The sequence below is a fragment of the Trachymyrmex cornetzi genome, unplaced genomic scaffold (genome assembly GCF_001594075.2).
Source record: "Trachymyrmex cornetzi isolate Tcor2-1 unplaced genomic scaffold, Tcor1.1 scaffold178, whole genome shotgun sequence".
In the NCBI taxonomy this organism is placed as follows: domain Eukaryota; kingdom Metazoa; phylum Arthropoda; class Insecta; order Hymenoptera; family Formicidae; genus Trachymyrmex; species Trachymyrmex cornetzi.
This window is the reverse complement of record NW_017296396.1, coordinates 8,154-15,871: the sequence shown is the minus strand read 5'-3', so window position 1 is coordinate 15,871 and position 7,718 is coordinate 8,154.

The window sequence follows — 7,718 nt, the reverse complement described above, 5'->3', positions numbered from 1 at the left end:
CCCGCTTGGGGCCTAATCGCCTAGAAGTTACAGCGTAGACAGTGTCCGCTTGGAATATTTCTAACCCATGTAGACAGTGGAATGTGAGAACATGATCTTTCTACTGTCTAGTTAAAAAGACTGTTTTCGCACACCCCACTGTCTTCATGGGTTAGAAATATTCCAAGCGGACGTCACTGTCTACGCTGTAACTTCTAGGCGGTTAGGCCCCAAGCGGGTAGGATATGATATTTATATTTTGTTCGTAGCCGCCCCGAACCCAAGCATTACTGTCTATACATTCCACTGTCTACATGGGTTACAAATATTCCCAGCGGACACTGTCTAAGCACTACTTTTAACATACGTTTAATTTATTACACATAGTCGGTATGACAGATTTCCTAACCTCCATAGTCGTCAACTTTAACGCTAAATATCTCGGTTCGCGAGGCAGAGCGACACTTTTTTCTGCCAGATTCTTTCGTTTCATGCAAAAACGCGTTGAATGAGCCTAATTTTATCGAAATCGGAGGTGAGGGAGGTATTCTGAATAATTACCGAATAGGCTTCGAGTTATAAGTGTGGGATTAATAAACGTGCAAGGATTCACAGAGTATAACGATACTTTATTGTTTAACAAAAACGAATGGAAGGTTATATTTCTACGTCTGGATTCGAGAGCGTCTCAAACGGATCTATCTGTCGCGGTAACACAGTCGTTGTTCGTTGTCCTTTGTCTGTCGCCACGCTCCGCTTGCACGACGCAGTGCTTCCGCCATCTATCTTATCGACCTAGAGTTCGCGATCGCAGTCTCGCCGGCGCTTCGCGAGTTGCCGCCAAAACACAAGTGATCGAAAATCGATTCTATATAAGTGAAGTTTTGTTTCACCGAACTGCAGTAAGGATAGAATCAGTCAAGATTCAGTTTGTGGCGTCCACTGTAGAACCTTGCGAGTTAAGAGTCGCGTGTGCATTCATCGCCGAAACACAGAATAGCTCAAAATAGCAGAAAAACTAGAAGTCCTGCATATGGCAAAATTCGATGGAAAGAACTATCAACAGTGGAAGTTCCAATTAATGTGTGCCCTGCGTGCAAAGGAAGTCGACGAGATAGTGATGGGCATCTTGATGAAGCCAGATTCGGGAAACGCTGCAAGAGCCGAAGAGCTAAAAACATGATTGAAGAAGGATGCTGCCGCCATGTACATCATAACGTCCGCCATGGAATTCTCGCAAGTCACGTTGATACAGAATTGCACGAGCTCGAAGGAGATTCTGCAAAAGTTAAACTCTATCTACGAGCAAAAGACCGAATTGAACAAGATACTGGTGCATGAGAAGTTCTATCGATACAAGATGGAAAGCTCTGACTCGATCTCGCAACATATAGCAAAAGTAGAGAACCTTGCGCGGAAATACGAGACAAAGGAGAACCAATCAGCGACAGCGTCATAATGACAAAGATACTAGGGAGTCTTCCGCACAAATACAATGGCGTTCGGCAAGCATGGCTTGCAATTCGCTGTCTTCAAACTTTTTCGGTGGTTTTCCACGTTCTTCGTTTCTCACGTCAAAATTGCCACTTTTGAATTTTTTAAACCACTCAAAGCACGGTGATTTACCAAGAGCATGCTCATCATCGACAAGCATTCGATGCGATTCTGCAGCAGTTTTCTTCAAATGGTAAGAGAAAATCAATGCTGTCCGCAAATCGTAATTTCCAGACACAAAATTCGACATGTTCAACGCTATTACAAACTATACTGTTGTATGAAACTTGTATTGTTGTGAGTTGAAAATCTTTGTCAGATGTCAGAACAAGGAAATGGCGTCAATGACGCGGTCTGACGGCAACTACATTGACAGCAATGGCCATCTATTGGTAAATTCCGGTTTCATATTTGCATACCTGGTATAATGTACCACTATTGCTTACAGTTTGCTCTAGAAATTTCGACAACTGATTACATATATAAGCAGTCATGTTGTTGTATCCATAATATGTCCTATTTTGATATTCAGCAAATGTACAACAAATATGTAACACATATGTAATGCATTAGTTTGCACAATATGCTATATCACACTTGGCCATCTGGGTAATGTTAGATGATACATATATAGAATTTTATATGTATACATATAAAATATTACCTGATGTTGGTAATTGTGAAATATGTTCCCAGATAGACAAATACCTCCACGGTATTAGTACGGTGAGCGTACGGCGTACTATGCGTGCCGATACCGTACCTGTCAGGTACGTGCGTACCTAAAGGGTACAGTACCGGTACACCGTATTTTTAGTACGCCGTACCGATAATGTACGCCTTAGGTACGCATGTTATTAAAATTAATTAATTTTATAGTTTTATTGCTAAAATGAGTATTATTATTGATTAATTACTATATTCTAGAGTACACATCATAAAATTATGATGAAAAAAAAAAAAGATTTTCCCTGAATTCGGGAACAAATTTCATAGCATTTTGAAGCGGTCACCCATCCGATTGCATACCGCTACTTACTATGCTTGACTTCTGAAATCGTCTGGAAACCGCTGCACTTCGATGATTCACGAACACTTGAATAATCGTGGATGTATAGCTATGATATATCTGGTCAATATATGATCCTGATAGAAATTTATGCACTTCAACTGAACATCCAGTCAGTTACTGTCTAATATTTCATTTTAATGTTATAACGACTATTTTCAGGTTAGGCAATCATACGCTGTACTTTCGCAGTATCAGTTATCATGTATATCGTCTTCGACATAGAGATCTCCACAGTTTCTCTCCTGTCGATAATGGTACACCGTATTGATATGGTACGGGTTATGTACCATGACGTACCTAAATAGTACGCAGTACAGGTACAGTGTTGATACGCTGTACTATAATATCACGTACACTTTTTGTACTGCTACCGTACAGTTACACCGTACACCGCCATCTCGTGGCAATACAGTAACAGTACGGTAGCGGTATCTTGTGCGAGTTGGTGTCGGTATCGCACGCTTGTCTATCTGAGTTGTAATAATATAACAAATTCACGTAATAACATTTTGTTTTATATTAAAAAAATAATTATATTAGTAGATTATTTTCTTAACGAATTATGTAATATCTCAAACATAGTAAAAACTATAAAAGATATAATTAATACATACGAGATAAAACTAATGTGTGCAGTACAGTGTTGAACAGAAGCATATTGAAACATATATGACTGATGTATATATTACACGTTATATTAATGATTATTTTAATAAATAAGATTTTAAATGGGCGTTATCAAGATCTGTCAAAGCAAACTAAATTGACTTCTTTAACTTACTCATATTTTGAAAAACATAAATGTCGTAAAAAATAATCCGCTCACAGAAAGGAAGTAACATTTGCAAGAACAAATCGCTTGGTGGCTTGTATTATAACCATGGCAGCTTGTATTATAACCATCGAAAAAATGTATTGCAACCTTTCTATAACCAGGTGTACAACCATTTATGACGATACGATTGGATACGATATCCAATAAGAAAATTCGGTTCTAGTTATACCTGTGTCACACTACGCATTGGAGAGTGAGAATTGCGAATTGAGGATTAGAATTCAGCGAATTAGAACGAAACGGATTAAAATTAAAATTACCTGATTGGTCGAATTCTAATCCTGAATTCGCAATCATCAATCACCAATGCATAGTGTGACACGGGCATTAGGAATTGCGCAAAATAAAAGGAACAGGGAACAGAGAACAGAGAATAAGAATTTCAATTTATCAGAAACTGTATATTCCATAGTATATGATTTCTGCTAGGTTGAAATTCTTATTCTCTGTTCTCTGTTCCCTGCTCTTTTCATTCTGCGCAATTATTCTGTTTCTTTGATTTTGCGGAGCCCTTACAATGATATTTTTGTCTCTAGGAAAAAATCTCCTATTGAATATCGGACGTTGTATGGATGTCATGTGTTGTGTGAATCCTACATTATAATCATTATTGTGTATCAAATCGTAATAATGTGCCATAATAATGCGATGTGCAATACATTTATTTCAGTTTAATATTAATTATATGCGCATTTTGTAGTCTTTAGTTTCTGAAAGATATAAATGTGTTAGAAATATTATTTATTTATGGAAATACACATTATTCAAATTATAATTTATTAGTATTTATTTAATTGCGTTTTACATGCTGTATTTTATTAATGTGTTACTGTGTGTTACTATGTTTAATTTTATTTTACATTCTGTCGATTACAAATGTATTTTCTATATAATATTATTGTGTCTTGCAAAATAATAAAGTTTTAAGTAATCAAAAACAATGTATATTTTTTTATGCTTAAAATACATTTTTATTGGATGAAACGATGTAATTGCTTCATTCGTAAATGAAGCATGGACATCTTCATAATATATAATACTTATTTTATTATTATAATATAATATAAGTATATTTTACAGATGTTGTGTGTGCTTTATTTACGAATGAAGTAGTTCACTATAAATATCAATCAGTATCAATAAAGCTTGAATCAGCTATAATAGTAGTTTTACGCCGATTTAGTAGATGGCATTGCAGTCTAATGTTTCAACGCGGCAAGAGGTGAGTTTGGCCCCCCTGCACGGGCACAGTATATACAATAGCGCAACTCTCTGTCAGCACCTTTGATGTTAGTGTTGGCCAAAATGGAGTGCGCATGCGTGAAATAAGCAAGTTACCTAGCGTTGCCATGGTTATCACTTAAACTTCTTTCTCTTTTCATCTTTTTTTCGCTCTGTCAAAATTCCTTGCAAAACATCACTAGATTTATTCGCGTCGCATTCCAACGAATGCGTTGAAGTGAGTAAGAGCAATTGTAGGAGCATTTTGGAGCATATTAGAGCATGCGACGCGAATAAATTTACTATTGTAATGAAATAATTTAAATTTTATGAAAATTAATAAAAATAAATTGTAAATATTTTGAAAAATATAGAAAAATTAGGAAAAATATTAAATTATGACTTAAAAATGTATATTTGTATGAAGAAATATTATATAGTTGTATACATATACATATATATGCTATGAAAATATGAGAAAGCTGATATAAAAGAAATTTATATACATATATGTCCAAAAAATAAAATCAAAATATAATAAATAAAAATAAATCTTTCTTGCTCGGTTTTCTATGTTACTTTTATTCACCTTTTCACAAAAATTAGACCAGTCTCTCGAGGTTTCTTACACAACATTTCACCAAATGGACAATACACGTAATATTTCCCTCTAAATTTCTATTCTGAACCATGTATGCTTGAAAGACAAATGTCTAAGTGGAACATTGAAACGCTCATTTAAATAGAGAGAGAGAAAGAGAAAGAGAGCAATAAAAAAAGGAGGAAATGAGACGAGGCAACTTACTTATTTCGCGCATGCGCACTTCATTTTGGCTAACATAGAGAGAGAGAGAGAGAGAGAGAGAGAGAGAGAGAGAGAGAGCATTAAACAAAGGAGAAAATGAGATGGGGCAACTTACTTATTTTGCGCATGCGCACTCCATTTTGGCCAACATAAAATCAGGAGAGCTGCGCTGCTGTATATACTGTGGCCACATTAAGAGTGAATTCCGGGAACTCCCGGCGGATTCTCGCAGGTTACTCAACTCCCTCCTACTTCGGGGGGAGGTCGTCACGCTGATTGGCTTCTGCTTATCACGTTATCCGCGCGTGCCGTGCAGGCTCGCGCGGCCGAGATTCCTCACACGAGCGCGCAATAAAATTCCCTGTCAAGGATGGCGTCTCCGCTGGCGGCCCCGGCACCTCTCGGCCTGGCGCGGAAGATCTGGATGGTTTCCTTTCCCGTTCCTCATCAGGGGCCCCCGACGGGCGTCCGTCCGGCCCCTCAAGGGTGGCCGGGAATTCTGGCCTCCGCCGGTGCTCTGCAAATAGTGTATGGTGAAAGTATTGTTCTCTTATGACGACAGCGGACTATAAGCAATTATACAAAATGATACAACCTGCGGGTCCGGGCTCCCGGATGAGCGTCCTTCCCTTTCAGGCTCTTCGGTCTTCCTTCCAATTTGGTCCTCCTTCGGTACGGTTCTTCCTTCCCTGGGAGGGTGAGACGGCACGATGATACAATAATATTTTACAGCAGCTGCCGAGCGTGATCCGTGGCGCGTCTACGCTTTCTGATGAGCTTTATTATTACGCAAAATAAATGCTAACACAAAAAGAAGAAAATTTGCAGAGCAAAATAGATGACACAATTTTAACGAACGTTCGCAGGTGCGCTCGCCCTCCGAGCCGGTAAGAAGCACGAGTCCGCCGCCAATAAGTCTGTACAGTGACGGACAAAAATGTCACGTCACAATATATATACAGGGTGTCTCAGACCACCCGTACCACCCTTTTGAAAGGTAGGGATGTGTTTGTACAAAAAAATGGTTCAGACAAAATTTGCAGGATTTCGGCAGATCTATCTGATGGTGACCTTGAATTTGACCTTGAGGTCGACCTTGGGCATAACTCAAGGTCAAAGTACCGTTTTATAAATGTAAACCCTTATTCATGACTTCAGAAATGAAAAGAGCGGAAAATTTTACGTCTGAATACGTTATCAAGTCTAGGTCAAAATTACCCTTAGAGGTCATGTGGAGGTCAAGTTACTTTTAGAGCACCCGATCCACCCTTCTAAAAGATATGGATGTGTTTGTACAAAAAATAGTTCAAACAATACTAGGTATTTACATAGCTATGATGCATCCATCTGCTGGTGAATTTTAATTCTACCTTTAGATTCATTTGTAGTCGTGTACATCGATTTTTAAAGATTCCTAATTATCAAGATCTTGAACAGTCGATGCCGCCTGTGTCAGCTTTATCCAAGATGTATGTACCACGTGGAGGTCACAAGGTCGGACTTACACCTCGTCGGGGTGCTTTTTTAAGGAGGTTTCCCTTGCCGTCACCTGTATCTCGTAGGGGTGCTTTTTTAAGGTGGTTCCCCTTACCGTCACCTTTGTTCGTACGCATGTGTTCAGTCTAGATTTTCGAAGTGTCCTCCACGTGCATGTATGCAGGCTGTTATTCTTCGTTGAAAATCATCCGTCGCCCGACGAATTTCGACAGGATCTAGAGACTGAATGGCTTCTCGAATTCTGTTCTTCATGTCTTCTGAAGTCGTAGGTCGTTCGCGGTATACGAGGTCTTTTATTCTTCCCCACAAATAAAAATCTAAAATTGTAAGATCCGGTGATCGTGGTGGCCAGTTATGTGGACCATATTTACCTATCCATTGGCCGCGAAATATGCGGTTCAGTTGTTGACGAGCAATGACAGACGTGTGGGCTGGACATCCATCCTGTTGAAACCACATATTTAGACGTAGTTGAAGTGGAATATCTTCAAGTAAACGTGGGAGTTCCCACGTTTACTTGAAGATATTCCACTTCAACTACGTCTAAATATGTGGTTTCAACAGGATGGATGTCCACGTTAAACGGTTTTTTGACTGTCGGCTTTTTGAGGTGTCGGTTGTTTGACATTCGGCACCCGATCTATCTGGTAGCATGTCCTGAGTCTTCGCAGAAAGTGAACCATTTGTCGTAACAGGCCACGTCGTGCCTGTCTGCTCTTGTAAATTCTACCGATTCTTTAAGAAGACGAGAAAGAGATAGTGGAATAAGTAGAAGCACAGTCAAAAAACCGTTGTACCTAAGTAGGTAGGTACTT